A 17,911-nucleotide genomic window follows, 5' to 3' on the forward strand; every position below is an offset into this window, starting at 1 on the left:
GCCTATCCAACACCCTGACCATGAATATTTGCTGCAACTGTAGGCTGTCCAACTGGGTGTGCGGGAGCTCTCGGCTCCTCCTGAAATATGACCCTGCAAATCTCAACAACTCTCACAGGCTGCCGACGCATCTTGTCTTCATGGAAGACTACATCATGACTGCGGATGACTTTCTGCACTTGCGGATCCCAAAGATGGTAACCCATCTCTCTTGCATCCCTATAACCAAGGAAAATGCATTTGACACTCTTAGGATCTAGCTTACTTCTCTTGTCCCTGGGCACATGGCAAAATGCCTCACATCCAAAGACACGAAGATGCACATAAGAGGGAGGTTTTCCAGTCTATATCTCCTCTGCAACCTAGAAATCCAAACCACTAGAAGGTGATCTGTTTATGACATGCACAGCTGTACTAACTGCCTCAGCCCAAAAGTTTTGTGGTAGGCCTGCGTGGCTAAGCATACTACGTACACGCTCCTGGATGGTTCTATTCATCCGCTCAGTTAAACCATTCTGGGGGGGTGTAGGGGACGGTCAACTGACGCTTAATACCCGTCTCATCACATAACTGCTCAAAAGCACGTGAGACATACTCACCCCCATTATCTGTCCTTAGGCATTTTAGTCTATATCCAGACTTGTTCTCAACCAATGCAAGCCATCTCTGAAACTCAGCCAAGACATCGGATTTCAGCTTAATGGGATAATCCCAAAATTTTCATGAAAAATCATCTATGAACGTAACAAAATACTTTGCACCACCCATAGACTGACAAGGCATGGGCCCACAGACATCCGAATGTACCAATGCCAAGGGCTCACTCATGTGTGGCCTACCCGACTTTTTATGCATAGACCTAGTCTCCTTGCCATAAAGATATTGCTCATATGAATCAAAACATGCATAATCAAGGGGCGGTAAGTACTGCAAACCAGAAAGCATTTTCATTCCCTTCAAAGACATATGCCCAAATGGGCAATGCCAAAGAGATACATGTGGGATAGAACCCACAGACAAAACATGATCAAGGGAAGAAGCTAATACAATCAAGGGATAGAGGCTGCAATCCTTGGCACCTCTCGCAATCACAAGTTTGCCACAAGTGATCTTCCATGCAAAGTCTCCAAAAGATACATGATAACCTGCATCATCAAGCTCTCCAGTTGACATGAGACTACGTGTCAAAGAAGGTACATGACGTACATCTTGCATAACAAAACTACTGCGAGAAGGAAACTACAGCCTAATATCACCAATGCCCACAATATCAAGAGAGCTGTCATCACCCAAGTGCACAGAACCCGAAACAGTATGGTATGAATAAAACCACTCTTGGCAAGGTGTCACATGAAAGGACGCACCTGAGTCCAAGATCCAAGACTATGCATACATAGAGTGTGTCTCTGTCATTTGCGAAGCACTAGAAGAAGCTGCAAGGATATAATCATCATCATCAACATCCTTAGGTTGTATAACATTGATCTCTTCAATTTTAACACTAGACTTTGCAAGCACTATGCTGCGATCAGAAGATTTATCCTGCACTTTGTCTTTCCCCTTATCTTTGCGCCTTTCATTGCACATTTCATGGCATTGTGACCTAATATGGCCCTTTTTTCCACAATGGTGACAAGTAACATCTGCATACCTGCCATGGGATTTGCTACGTGACTTCCCACGAGACTTGGACCGAGATTTTTGAGAATCCCATCCACGACCACCACTGCCATGCTTTCCATACCCATCATTCCTGCCTCTAACTGTCATATCATGCAACACACGAGAGGCATCCAAATTCTTACGGTTAACCTCTTCCTGCAGAAGAGCACTCTCAACATTAGATAATTTCAAGGTAGTAGTAGAGGCACATAATGCAGTGCGAAATACATCCCATGACTCATTAAAAGTACCAAGCAAGAAAAGAGAAGTGACATCCTCTATAAAAGTGATGTCTTGCAAAGTCAAGTTCTTGATTATAGCATGAAACTGGCTCAAGTGAGCAGACATAGTCACATTCTCCTTCATGCAGAGATCCATAAGCTGCTTCAACCAATACATCTGACTCGCTGGACTTTTCTTGTCATAGAGATTCTTGATCTTATCCCACAACGGCCATGCACTCTATTCTTCCTCAAAGACATTGTAATGAACCTATTTTGTGAGAGACAATACAATAGTGGACTTGCATAACTCATCAAGCTCAAGCCATTCCTCATCTGGCATAGTTGTAGGCGGATGCCCGCTCAACCTCAAAGGTTTGATCTGCAATTTCTGTACCAAGACCTGCAAAATCTGGCTCTTCCAATAAGAGTAATTCGTACCATCAAGCTTAGTGATGTTGAAAATAGCATGATCAGTGGACGAACTCGCCATAATGCAGGCTGGAAGACTGTAGACAGTTCAAAACTGCTTGGTGTTTACTGTAGAAAATGACAAAAAAATCACCAAAATCGAGAAAAAATGGCAAGAAAAGTGAAACCAAAGCTGCTGCCCACTAAGTACTAATGAAAATACATCATTTTAGAATTTTTCAACATGAAAAATCCATGCCAATCTATACATATATGCTTGTTATAATAAATTTCAGATTTTAGTAAAAGAGAGCTAACAGTGCCAAAATAGGATCCCAAGGCAATCAGATACTACCAAGACCAAAGCCGGTATCATGTGAGCATAGCATAAGCATATGACAATCGATAAGCATGAATCCAACACCCAAGTATCCCATACAAACATCTACCGGTGAGTAGGTACACGCCCCAATCAACGGGGCAAAGTGTTCCTGCCACTACCAAAACTTGACACAAGTAGGTGTCAATTCACAAAGATACGGATCCAAAACTAAGACTCAGCTCATAAGCATACAATGAACCAAGACATATAATGTATCGTGCCAGAGGGTAAGAAATCCCAAAGTCTCAAGTATCTGTAACTGCTCAATGCATAAAAATACCGCCTGCTCAATGTCTGATAAGCATTCAAGAATGCTCCCACTAGCACAAAGGCTGTATGTACGAGCTCAAGAGCTGAAGCCAAGGCAAGACACAGTGCCAATGACATAAGTCCAAGACAATACATCAGTAGTACATCCCGAACATGTAAGCGGTAGAGCATCCATATGTAACATCCATAAGCATGTAAGACATCAAATACATCCCAATCCAAACTCTGACAAGCCAAGTAACATCCAAGACTACTCCAGATAATCCAAAATGTATCCAAGGTAGAGCTTCAACGAGCACTCAAGCTCAACGTATGCATAGGGTAATCAACCGTGACATAAGCATCAAGCCGTAGGCAACGGGTATGCATAAACCCAAGGAGCATCACTGTCAAAGCATATGCCACTGTCAAGAACGAACCATGTCAATGAGTGTGTAATGTCAAAGCTCTTCCAAAAGCATCCGAAATGAAATCCTGGCTCGAAATCGTACCCCAAAGATTGTAAAATATTACACGGCGCAGCGAACAGAATCTGAGAAAGAGATAGAGAGTACACAACAGATAAGAGGAGAATCAGTAAAATTCTTTAACTCCAAACAACTGATACAAAGATGGCTCTGTCCACCCGTGCGCTTCCACTAAATGAAGCTTAGATGGCGATCTAGACAGAAGATAGGTGAAGAGCTTAAGGCTAGCTGGAACAACAACTCTGACTGGGTGAAAGATGAGTGTTAGATGGCTGCGAAGGGGTTTAGCTTTTATAGCCCGCGAAGGTCGTTAGGTCGGCCTACTGACCGACCTACCATATGAGCCTCCACTAGTCGGCCAGGGAATATTCCAGGGAATATTCCCTTTACCATCGGGCCTCACATGCAGCAAAACAAGCTGCCTTGTACTCTGCTTCGGTAGAAGACAATGCCACTGTTGGTTGCTTCTTACTAATCCAAGAGAAAATTCCTGAACCCAAAGAGAAACAATAACCAGAAACTGACTTCCTGGAATCAATGTCTCTTGCCCAATCTGAGTCACAATTCCCCACAAGAGAAGTTCTGAAACTGTATGTGATACCATAGTCAAGAGTTTTCTTCAAGTATCTGAGCACCCGCATCCCAGCCTTCCAATGACTCTCATGAGGTTTGTTTGAGAACCTGCTCAAAACACCAACAGCAAAACTGATATCTGGTCTGGTGTTACACAAGTAGATTAGACTGCCGACCAACCTCCTATACCTCCCAATGTCTGCTAGTGCTGATGTATCCTCAACGGATAACTTTACATTCACCTCCATAGGTGTAGCTATCTCCTTGCACTCGGTCATGCCAAATGCCTTCAAGATCTCCCATGCATACTTCTTCTGAGAGATGAAGATCTTTCCTGGCTCTTGCCAGACTTCAATCCCCAAACAATAGTGCAGCAAGCCCAAGTCTGTCATTTCAAACTCAAAACTCAAAGCCTTTCGAGTTTGGTTGATCATATCTTCATAGTCACCTGTAATAAGAAGGTCGTCCACATATAGGACAATCACTACAGACTTTTTACCATCCCTGTAAACATACAAGTTAGCATCTGAGGCACATCTTTTGAAGTTTAGGTTTAAAAAGAACCTATCTATCCGTTGGTACCATGCTCTGGGGGCTTGTTTCAGCCCATACAATGCCTTCTTCAGTTTACACACTTTGTTCTCAGAATGGGGGGCCTCAAACCCTGGTGGCTGAGCCACGTACACCTCCTCCTTGAGGTCACCATTTAAGAACGCTGACTTAACATCCATTTGGTACACTGGCCACTTCTTGTGGGCAGCCACTGCAAGTACCGTGCGAATAGTGGTCATTCTGGCAGTTGGGGCAAATGACTCTTGAAAATCAAACCCTTCAACTTGTGAAAATCCTTGGGCAACCAGTCTAGCTTTGTACTTTTCTAAGGTACCATCAGCCTTGTACTTTACCTTCCAGATCCACTTGGTGCCAATAATCTTCCGCTTTGCTCGCCGATCCACTAGCTCCCAAGTGTCATTCTTCATTATGCTGTCATACTCCGCCTGCATAGCAGCCTTCCATGATGGATCTGCAAGTGCTTCTTCTAAGTCAGTTGGCTCCTTTACTTCTCTCATAATCTCAACCATCAAGGCCATGTTGACTATGTGAGCAGAAGCCCTCCTTTGCTCCTCTATTCTCTGAGACCTCCTTGGTCCGTCTGCCTTCTCCTCAACAAATGCAGGCATAGGATTATTGTGGTCATAGAGCTGCTTCACCCAGCGCGGCAATGGCTTTTCCGGTGGGGTGATGTCAGGTTGGTGAACTTTTTCCTCATCATCTGAAGATGATGCTTCCTCCTCCTTAAGGATAGGGATAGCTCTCGGGACAGGTTCATAGTGGACTACTTCTTCGCTTGATGATAAAGTGGAAGACCTTGCCTTCTCCTCCTCCACTGTATGCGGCTCCTCCTTGAACACCACATCACGGCTCGCGATGATCTTCTTTGCCTCTTGGTCATATAACTTGTAAGCCTTCTGCTCATCACTATAACCCAAGAAGATACATTTTCTGCTTTTTGGTTGTAACTTGTTTCTCTTCTCATCTGGAACATGTGCATAACATTCACATCCAAAAATTCTGAAATGTGAAACAGATGGTTTCTTACCAGTGTAAGCCTCATGAGGTGTTTTTCCCTTGAGAGCCTTTGTGTAGCTCCGATTTAGAATGTAGACTGCAGTATTAACAGCTTCAGCCCAAAAATGGTTAGGCAATCCCTTGCCCTTTAGCATGCATCTTGCCATCTCCACAATGGTACGATTCCTGCGTTCCACAACACCATTCTGCTGAGGTGTGTGAGGCGTCGTCAATTGACGCTTGATCCCTTTGCTCTTGCAAAAGCCTTCAAACTCCTTTGAGTTGAACTCACCACCACCATCTGTTCTAAATTTCTTCACACTTTTCCCTGTTTCATTCTCAACAAGTATTAGCCATTCTTTAAACTTACCAAAAGCTTGAGCCTTATCACGAAGGAAGTACACCCACATCTTCCTACTGTAGTCGTCGACAATCAACATAAAATAAGAAGATCCCCCCAAGGCCTGTGTAGGCATCTTACCACACAAGTCAGCATGCACCAACTCTAGAGGAGCATGTGCTCTATTCTTGCTTTCTTGTGGAAATGCCTTTCTCTGTTGCTTGCCCATCATACAAGCTTCACATGGTTCCTTCAATTCAGTTATTGTAGGTAGGTGAGCAACCATACCTTGCTTTTGCATCTCCTTCAATACTGCAAATCCGATGTGTCCAAACCTTTCATGCCAAAGCTTACTTGTGCCCACTCCAGCGGTGGCTGTAAGAGCACTTAGCTCATACAGGTTGTTCCTTCTTTCTCCTTTGCCAACAATTGTGCCAGCACTATCAATAATTTCTGCACCTGTCTTCTTGAACCTCACTTCATGACCAAGATCAGTTATGGCAGCAACTGATAAGAGATTTCTCCTGATTTCGGGAACATACAACACATTTGAAAGCTTTTTGACTTCACCATTTGCAGCAACAAAAGAAATAGTACCTGTGCCCACAGCAGGGCATTTAGCATCATTTCCAACCGTCACAGTGATGGATTCTTGTAGAGGCTGCATAGAACTGTATAGACCTTTCTTGTTGGTCATGTGACGGGAGGCCCCACTATCCAACACCCAAGAGTCAGTGGTAGATTCTTCTTGCGCCGAGGAGCACACTTCCTCAATGGTCGCCATGAATAATTCCAACTCTGCTTCAGCCGTATTGGCTGTCTCTTTCCCTTTAGTTTTAAGGGTACCATTCTTTTCATCTGCCTTCTTGACACGACAATCTGCAATTGCATGTCCTTTCTTCTTACAGTAGAAGCACTCTCCTTGAAACTTCTTCTTGCCGCCCTTTTTCTTTTTGTCACCATCATTTTTGGTGGAGGAAACACCTTTGCCTTTTGCATTGGCAGAGAATGCAGCATCTCCATTGTTGCTTCCTTCTCGGGCTTTCAGCCTCAACTCCTCCTCCATTAATAATGCACAAAACTCCTCAAAAGTCAAAGCTTGAGGTCTCACCTGAGTATTAAGGGCAGTTACTAGTCCATCAAACTTTTGTGGACAAATCCGAAGACACCTCCGAGCTAGCTCTTCACTAGTCTTTTGTATCCCAGCGCCAGCCATCTGGTCGCGCAGATTCTTAATCCGAGTGATGAATGCTTCAACCGTCTCTCCTTCAGCAAACTTCTCTGCTGCTAGTTGATTCTCCAAGTTTTGAATCCTTGTTTGGTTTCGTGTTTCATACTGACTCCTTAGTACATTCCAAGCCTCTGACGCTTTGGTTGTATGCTGAATCAGAGTCAAAACACTGTCAGAACAGCTTGTAACTAAGGCACACAATGCATCTGCATTCCTTCGTTTCCAAGCTCGTAGAAGATCTGCATTCGGAGGAATCATCACACTAGGATTTGATGGGTCGGGGATAGGCTGTGGTTCTGCGTCGGTCCCCAGCACAGTCTCCACAAGCTCATAAGAATCAAGGATAGTTGTAATTTTGAACTTCCACAAGGTGTAGTTTGTACCATCTAACTTGCCTTCCCTGAAGGTTGGTGGACGAATCCTCAGTGTTTGAATAGCCGGTACAGCAGCACCACCTCCTGCACCGCTTCCTGATGCGCCAGAACTACTTCCCGGAGTTGACATCGCTTCTCTTTGCTGTTGAAGCCTTTGCCTCTTGCATGCTCTCCGATCTCTAGAGCCCCCTGGGCTCTGATACCATGTAAAATATTACACGGCGCAGCGAACAGAATCTGAGAAAGAGATAGAGAGTACACAACAGATAAGAGGAGAATTAGTAAAATTCTTTAACTCCAAACAACTGATACAAAGATGGCTCTGTCCACCCGTGCGCTTCCACTAAATGAAGCTTAGATGGCGATCTAGACAGAAGATAGGTGAAGAGCTTAAGGCTAGCTGGAACAACAACTCTGACTGGGTGAAAGATGAGTGTTAGATGGCTGCGAAGGGGTTTAGCTTTTATAGCCCGCGAAGGTCGTTAGGTCGGCCTGCTGACCGACCTACCATATGAGCCTCCACTAGTCGGCCAGGGAATATTCCAGGGAATATTCCCTTTACCATTGTCATAGCTTTCAGCAAGGGCTACGCGACTTCATCACCGTCTGCAAAGCCACCGATAGAATTCTCCATGACCAAATCTACAAAGGGGGGTAGTGTGTGTAAAATATTACAGCATTGTCATAGCTTTCAGCAAGGGCTACGCGACTTTATCACCGTCTGCAAAGCCACCGATAGAATTCTCCATGACCAAATCTACAAAGGGGGGTAGTGTGTGTAAAATATTACACGGCGCAGCGAACAGAATCTGAGAAAGAGATAGAGAGTACACAACAGATAAGAGGAGAATCAGTAAAATTCTTTAACTCCAAACAACTGATACAAAGATGGCTCTGTCCACCCATGCGCTTCCACTAAATGAAGCTTAGATGGCGATCTAGACAGAAGATAGGTGAAGAGCTTCCGCGGCCCCCGGACCCCACAATAGGGGCCCCTTTTAACTCCCTTGCTGCGCAACTCAATGCAATGTGCCTCGAGTTGCTACCAGCTTAACCACTCTGTCTAACCCAAAGATTAGACCCACAATGGTCACCTTTTTGCCATCCGGTCACATAGACCTCATCTGATATACAAGTCAGGACTCCACCAATGTCTGGGCTCACACTTGGCTTCTCCTCATAATGGGGGCCTTACAACTTTGAGCACCATGGATCATTGGTAGTACCTAATGAGGGTGGGGCATTGATCATATCTAACAAGATCAATACTTCATGGCATATATCCAAGACATAGGCCGGAACCAATAGGCATAACCCAAAGCATGTAGAATAGCTTCAGTTCACTTTTATTACAGCATGAAATGACTATTAAAATTTGAGAAATTTCAGTCCCAAATCAGTGCCACATGATTGCCAAACAATAGGCATACATTTTCTTAACATGTAGACATCATACATGACCAATCGGACATCAAATGACAATGCCAAGTAAGCATAAGCATCAAGTGTTACTATAGTACTATTATAAACTGTTTGTGGACTATTATGATAGTCCCAAAACAATACTAAATCAGCCCAGAAGCAATGTCAGTGCTTATCCTTCAATACCAAGCATCAAAACATGTACAAATGCCTCAAATGAAGCTTGTGGAAGTGCCCAATGGAACCAGTGTGGAGCAGATGTAGAGCAGCTTGAAAATAGACGCAAACAATGTGCTGCTATCCTGAGGGGCCTGCAACCCATGTGGCACACCTGTGGTGGAGTAGGGGCTCAAGTAGATGCCCAAGGGAGCACACACCAAGCCTCAAGGGTTCTTAAGCATGGGCAATGAAGATATGAAGCAATGGAGCTTCAATGCTGGCTGCCCCAAACTGTTCATAGCCTATGTGACCTGAGAACTGAAGTAAACCCTTAAAAAAAATAATCAAATACCTCTAATGTAATGCCCTAAAGGTGTCCAACAATGCCGGGAAGGTGCTCGAGAAGCCGAAGAGTGACGGGAGCTCGAAGAAGTCGGATATGGCTGCCGCGAAGGAGGCCCAATGCGAGTAGGGAGTCAATGGGAAGCTGAGAATGCCACGAACCAAGCTCAAGAGTCGAGAAGCTGAGCTCCGATACCAGTTGAAAGGGAGAGAAGGATCGAAGCTTGGACTCGAGAGCTATGGTGGGAGAGCAAGAGCAAGAAAAAGAGAGACAAGAAATGAGAACTTCAACAGTCACAATGTGTGACCGGGCCTTCCTTTATTCAAACTGTCACTAAAAGAATAAATAATAAAGTGACGGTGACGGGCACTCACCACCTGCAGTATACAATGGCGGTGACTGTCAGTGTAGTAATACATGGGTGGCTAGGCAAAGGCGCCTTTATCCCCAACATAATCAAATAAAACAAGGTCATGTGGTGAATGACCTTATTGAGAAAATGCGCACCGCGATCACTCACCAGCTTGACCAAACAGCCAAACTGAGTAAAAATATCTTGGTATAGACACCGCACCACTAAAACCACAATGTTATCCTACAAAGCCCAGGCGTCCACCCACATCGTGCAATAATCCGTCGTCGCCAAAATGTATTTATTGGCATGTCCGAGCTGCAGTAAGTTTGAAAGAGCCAATAAAATCCAATCCCCATTTTTGGAAAGGCTCCAAGGGCAGAATGGGATGCATCGGTAAGCAGTCTTTGGATGAAGGTTGTCCCGATCGTTGACAAACATCACAGCTTCATACAAACTTGTGCGCAACTTTAAACACAGAAGGCCACCAAAGACCAGCCTGAAGAACTTTGTGAGCCGTGGCATTCCCGAAAAATGTCCTCCTATAGCACCCTCATGAGCTTCTTGGAGAACCACACGTTGATCTTGCTGTAAAACACACCGCAACAATGCATCCATAGAATTGCAGTAATAAAGCTCCCCCAAAATAATCTCAAAAGAGCGACTGCGTACGGCCACGCGACAATACTAATCACGAGTAAGATGATTCGGCATAATCCCCATATCCAGAAAACAATACAATTCCTCATACCATGTCCAAGGAACATTTGCAAGTGGCAAACCAGAATGTTTTCCATCATCCATAGAAACACCAGAAATCGCAAACAAATCAGCGTTGCAAAACAATAATTAACTCCACTAGCCACTTCACTAGACTCAAGACGAGAAAGGTAATCCGCAATTGCATGATACTTGCCCGGTCTATGAATAACTTCATACTCAAATTCCTGTAAAATAATAACCCATCGGGCCAACCATCCCGTAAGATTCTGTTGCTGCACCAAATATAATAACGCAATCCACATGGAAATAAAACATATGACCCAGTAAATAGTGGCGGAATTTTTGACAGAATAAATCATGCCCAAACATTCGCGTTCAGTAAGAGAATAATTCTTCTTAGCCAAAGACAAGCGACAACTAGCATAATACACAACGTGAAACCAGCCTCTGACTTTCTTACGTAAGTACCGTCTCAGCCACCACTGGCCATCGCATATCTTGTAAAGCCACTTGAACCTTCTTCCGACCGCGATGAATTGAAATGCGGTTGTGCTCCCAACTGTGATGAACACGAGCTTGCCGCAACCAGGGACGGCCGAACAAACATTATAATTCTCCTTGGCATCCTCCAATCTAACAACAACAAAAGACATAACAAAAAGAATCCCTGAAATTGCGATAACCACCCCTTTAATAAGCCCAAGCGGCCGATTACAACTGTGATGGGAAGCATCATCCTCAAGAGACTCTTTAGCCAACACCGCCTGAGCAATAACATTCTCCAACGGAGTATTAATCTTATCCACCGTAGCCAAATCCATACGAAGATCTTCCCGCAAACCTTTAAGAAAATAATCATTCTACACTTCTTGGACAGGATGTTGTGCGGAGGCACTCTTTATAAAACAGCGAGTGAAAACCAACCACATAATCCTCCACTTGATGACGTTTTTTCTGCTCCAACAGGCGCAATTTTTCCAGATTCTATCGCACATTCTGATAACCATTTAGCAGCCCATCCCGTAAGGTAGATTCAAATACACCCTCTTTCTGCAAACTGGATCACCGGACCCAGAAGATTAAGCTCATGAACTTTATCAAACTGCCGAACATGAGCATCCGGGTCCTCCGAAGTACGGCCCCATAATTTATGATATTTAACATGCGGTTGATGATGCACCATAACCGGAAGTAGCGGTAACTGCGAAATAGCAGGCACCGCAAGACCAGATGGAGAGGCGGAAAACAACTGATAAGTCGGAAGAGTAGCAGCAAAATCCGGGATCACCAACTGTCTGCGCCCACGAGCAACCAAAGATGGCGAATAAGAAGAATGCTGAACAAGAGCATATTCATAGGGGGTACTTGTATGTTGCTCATCATTCGAACCAACATCAATAATAGAAGTAGTCGGCACCTCCGTACTGACAAACGATCCAGTATGAGGAACCTTATCCACAAGGAGTTCTTGTGAACGCGTGTGCATTCATTCAAAAAATTTCCACAAAAACATCGTGATCGCCATGTGTATCCACACAAAACACCGGCAGATACGGGAATGGATACCGCACAATAGACTACCATCACACACATAAGATGAAAGAACGTCAAACAAAATAACACAGCAGCAGCATCATCATCATTGTATATATTAGAAGATAGATACAAAGTTCCGCACCACAGTATGCTCCCACAAGAGTGCAACCGCACAAAATATATCTCCCTCACAAGGGATGCCAACAGACATCGGATATGAACAGGTACACTCCCAAGACAACCACCTGGATCTCCAAGGACGCACTGACCGCACCACACATACGGTCCGCGGTGTTGCGGCAAACGCTGTAACAAACATTCTACATGTATGACATGGTCCTAGTCCTATAGTTTATCGATTAGGTTAGCATAAAATAGCTTTGATATGCTCTCCTCGTTGACTTTCATGCTTGAGAATATGCATGAGTTAGTGCACATGGCATCTATGAGATGTCTAAACTATGTATGATTATGCTTTGGAAACATGCAAGGCATGTTGGGAGCATAATTTCTACAATGCTCTCATGGAAATCAAGCATGCACGGCATATATATAGTTCAAAATATGTATATGTGGATCATGACGCATGCATGACATGACTATATGTGGCACGGCCATATCTGGATGATCTCATAGAGATCTAGAGTGCAATGCATGTTCGACACACATATTTGCACACGACATGCAAGGCATGGTCATTTTTCTTTCTCTTTTACTCTTTATGATCCATTGCTTACATGAAGCTATGGATTAGCATCTTTCTTATGCAGATGGCCATGAGCCATGCATCTTACAATCTCTCTACAAGACAAGTTGCACTCCAATTTTCTTCTCTTTGCACTTCTAGAAGTCAGTCAACCTCATAATGCCATACGATGGTATTTATGTTAGTAGATGGTCAAGTGACAAATAGTTATGTGCTATCTGATTGCTAGCACTCTCTCTAAGAGTCTCTTTCACTTAGTACAATTAGTTTTCACATGGGGTATAGTAAAGTATAGAGGTACTTCCTTACTAGCCATGATGAATAGATGGTATGTGGATTAGTACACCAATGTCTCCGACGAGGTTACAACATGCATATATCCTAGAAGGATGTGCTACAGATGTATTCTAAGAGAATTTCAAGAAAAACAATAGTGAATTCTGTCTCACCAAAGATAAGTGTATCCTAACAGGCTTACATGTCTATGTATCCTAAGAGGATTACACATAGGTCTATTCTAAGATAATAGAACACAAGAAGTGTCCTATAAGGATACTTTCTTTTCTCATTTAGCTTACACTCTACTGATGAGATAGTAAGAGGGTGGCATATGATGTCACTCAAACCTCATGCCAATGACATATGATGTCACTAGATCTTGGATTATAGCTTCCCACAAACAGAGTGTTTTCTCACTCTTCAATATTGAAAGCCTACACAGAGGTATCCTACGAGGATATGTTCACTCAGTAGACTAGAGAAAGTAAGACGACCCGTCTCACAGAGGACATCTATTGCTAAAATTTAGCAATTTATATTATTAAATATGCTAACTAAATATATTGATCTTAGATCAGGACTTCCACTCTTAGAGGATCTAGATCAATATCAAGGAGTTCTATAGGGCTAGGACCTTTCCTTGATGATGCATGTACACTAGGTGGAATGGGACCCTAGTGTTCAGTAAGGAAGTGTCTAAGGCAGCATGAGAATTCACATGATGTCGACCATTGAGACTATTATTAAGATTTAGTCTCATTGTTTATGTTTGGCTAGCCACTAGAGCATAAGATGCACAATACATATGATGGTCAATTAGTAAGATAAGCTATGAGCTTATGTGTGTCTTCGACTATTACATTATGTCAATACGTAGATTTCCAGTCCAGAGCTATGAGCTTATGCTAACAAGCTTAAAGTTAAGAGTTAATGCAGAGTGTTTGACTCTTACGTAAGGTCCCATAGTTACGAATTATGAATGTTTGTACTCTCTCTACTATGAAATAAAGCTATGAGCTAGATCAGAGACTGTATTTTTCACTATGATTAGCACAGTTATATATGTTGTTTAGACAATCACAGCTATGTCTAGGCAATTTTCATGATGGTTCTTGAGGACAAAAACTCTTCTCCAAGGGGGGAGTAATGTCAAGACAATGGTCCTAAGAAGTCAGTCTTAGTCTATGAGACGAGGGCAAGGCAAAGACGGACGGCTATGAGCCATGGGACATATGGCTAGGGGGGTAGTGTGGACTAGGAGTCCTATATAAGGGCATGGCAGGGCGGAGCAGGGTGGAGAGTAGTATTGCCCATTACCCTTGTCCTCTCAGATGGCAAGGCTTAAACTCCAAATACTATCTTCAAATAGTTCAGTATTTGACTTCAAATAAGGTCTCATTAATCTTCAAAATCCAATGTCCACCTCAATGCTTGACCCAACTCAAGGCTTAATGAGAAATGCTTGAACTTGATGCATAGCTACTCCATAATAATGCTCTTGTCAAAAATGATAGAAATGCAAGATCTTTCTCGTCCTTTAGTCCCTTGAGTTGCTTGATAGGATGATGTTGAGATATCGAGCTCCACTCGTGATACGCCAGGGTGACCGTTGTGTATTTATGTCACCGACTTGTCAGTTGCAGATGCGGTTGGTACACCGCCCCTGAATAATAGCTACATGATAGCTATCCTTATCTACTCTAGTTCGTGGCTCAGTTAGTATGCCACCTTAGTTAGTTGAGTTTGGTTTGAGACCCATATAGAGGGTTCTTCTATTTCTTTGTACTTGAGTTCTTTTGGCTTACACAACTAAGAAGAGGAAAAACTGTTTTCAGCCTCCACCCTTGTGTGTCTTCCCCCATTGTGCAAGCAAGAAAGCTTCAAGCGAGACTCCTTCCTTCTCTCCCACAATCTTGACAGATGAGACTTCAAATCTTCCATTCAATTCTTCTTCCACTACAAGAGAAAGGCCCTATAGACTGCACTGTACACGCAAAAAAGCGGGCGCATTTATAAGCGCATCTATTTACGCTAGTATACAAAACGCGTCTATATATCCACGTTTATAAACACGCCTATAGATGCGAAAATAAACGCACATATTTTTCATTTCTCATAAAGTCCCTAAATATGACCAAACCTCTTAACAGCTAGTATTTGTTTGAATACATTACCAACTTTACTTCTTTCTAAGTATTACAAATATACATCCAATCATTCAAAGCTAATTATATATGTGTGATTTCATGCCCTATATACATCCAATCATGCCCTATACAAATGTGATTGGATAGGGCATGATTGGATGTATATACGACATAATTACACCTGGATCATAAGGACATGATATACATGTATAGGATCATAAGGACATGATATACATGTATATACAACATGATATACATGTATAGGGAATACATGTATAGGACATGATATACATTACCAACTTTACTTCTTTCTAAGTATTACAAATATACATCCAATCATTCAAAGCTAATTATATATATGTGATTTCGTGCCCTATATACATCCAATCATGCCCTATACAAATGTGATTGGATAGGGCATGATGATTGGATGTATATACGACATAATTATCAAAGAAGTGATTGATACATGCACATGTTGCATCTATTGTGCACTTAACCTAGACATGGCTAAAACTTATAGATCAAAGCTTAATCGGTGATTCAAGGGAGTACCCTCACTTTTTAGGGTAGTCCCTTGATTCTCATTATTCTCAAGGAATATACATCACAATCAATACAATCAAAGCAAAAGCAAGACCTGCATGCCAATTCATAGCATGAGTAGATTGATGTAAATTAGTTGGCTTGTGTATGTGCAAGCTATTCCAATCATGTCAAGGTGCACTTATAGCTCACATATAATTTTAGATAAGGTGGACCACATGTAGCCAATGTGCACACGTCCTCTTTTCATCATCTTTAGCCAGCGTGTCCACTTGTTGGTGACTAAAATAGATCACTGTAAGGATAGTTTGCAATACCAACAAGCCAACTACAAATCTCTTATCTATGAAATGTATAAGTAAATTAACTTGGTTAATTTGATGAGGTCAAGTTTTCCTTCCATGGACAGTGTGGTTGGCTATCTACTTCAAGGTTATGGGAACTTGCAGAAGTCAATGGAGCATCCTATAAATGACGATACTCTAATTACTATATCAAGTCACTTCATGTACATATCTTTGATTGATCGATGGATAATATGCCTTTCTCTATCTCTTTCGTATACACCTTCATTGCATTATCTCTCTCTAGCTCAAAACCATTCGTGCTTTATCCACCTATTGATACTTGCATGCAATTGCAAGTGGGATGGTCTAGTAAGTCACCACATATGTGCCAATTGACTTGCCAATGTGTTATCTCTTATCCTCAAGATTTGTTATATATATCACCACATAGGTCAAATGATTTGCTAGTGTACCATCTCTTATCTCAAGATTTTCTATATATTTCACTAGTATTCTCAATCAAAAACATCATATCAAGCATATCTTACATTAGTCAAGCAGATTGGCCAACCCAACATAAATGAAATTGTATGAATAGAAATGTAGATCAAGATCTTAGCTTAAATCAATGACACCTTTTTGCACAATATAAACAGTTAGAGTTTAACTACAATATATAATGCCTGCAAATAAGAAAGAGACTAGATTTGTTGGACCACTATGCATATACAATCTATATATGGCATATTTCCTAAATGCATGCATTGATACTTACAACATGGAGGCAAACATTTTGATATTGAAAGACTAGGAAAGTCATGTCATGTTGATCCAAAAACAACCAAAAGCTAGCATCTAATCAGTTTAATTATTACTGCGTGTCTGTCAACGCGTGTAATAGGTATTATCTGCGCATATACACGCAAAACTACACGTGCTTACAGACACACTATGCAAATATAAAAAAAATTTAAAAAATTTGTGGCTTTCTTTTCAAACCAGTGCTTTCCTACGTTTTTTGCGTGTTTTTTGCAGTTTGAGCTCGACATCACTACTCATGTCTATCTATCACTTCATGAAGACAATGAGGGAAGGAAATCAGAGTAAAAAGAGGACAGGAGGAAAGAAGAGCCAAAGAGTAAAGAACAAGAGCCAAACAACAAGAAATAGAAGAAGATTCAAGCAACTTACCAAGGGAAGGGAGAAGGAGGACAAGGAGCTTGCAACCTAGCCGCCACACGTCGAAACAAGCAAAGAAGGTGAGTTCTTCTTCTCTCTCTCAATCTTGTTTGCTTTCTCTGTCTGTTTATCTCTCTGTCTCTCTCTTTACATGCTATAGACTGTCATCTATGGAAGTTTTTTTGCGTGTTTTTTAACCAAGTTTGAAAAAAATGGTCCGACTGTGCGCGTCTGTCAAGCGCGTCCAGATAACAGTGTAGACGCACGTATAGACGCGGAAATACACGTGCTGACAGACACATACAGAGACGCAGATATAGATGCAGCATGTAATATGTTTTATCAGCACATGGTAATATGATTTTTCTTGTGCAGATGTGGAATCCTGGATCTTCCAGCACTGATCCTAAGTTGGAATGCATGAACAACACCTTAGCGGAGTTTTCTAGAGGTGTTAGTAGCTTTTTTGGAGGTTTTCCAAACAAGGAGCAATTCATGGGGGAGATGACCAATTATATTGGTCGCCCTCCCATTGCAGAGGAGGTTTTCAGTGTGATGTTTGGGACACCTATCACATCTTTGCCTAGCACTGCTGCACAAACACCAAACCTTGGCACACCTCTACTAACAGGTACTCCACACACTATGCATACACACAGATCAACTGATGCACAGGGATCAGCTGAAGTACATGGATTGGCCAAAGCACATGCATTTGCAGAAGCACGTGTA

Source organism: Lygodium microphyllum, chromosome 21 (genome assembly GCF_053477565.2).
Source record: "Lygodium microphyllum isolate KBCC chromosome 21, Lygodium_microphyllum_v1.1.10, whole genome shotgun sequence".
Lineage (NCBI taxonomy): Eukaryota > Viridiplantae > Streptophyta > Polypodiopsida > Schizaeales > Lygodiaceae > Lygodium > Lygodium microphyllum.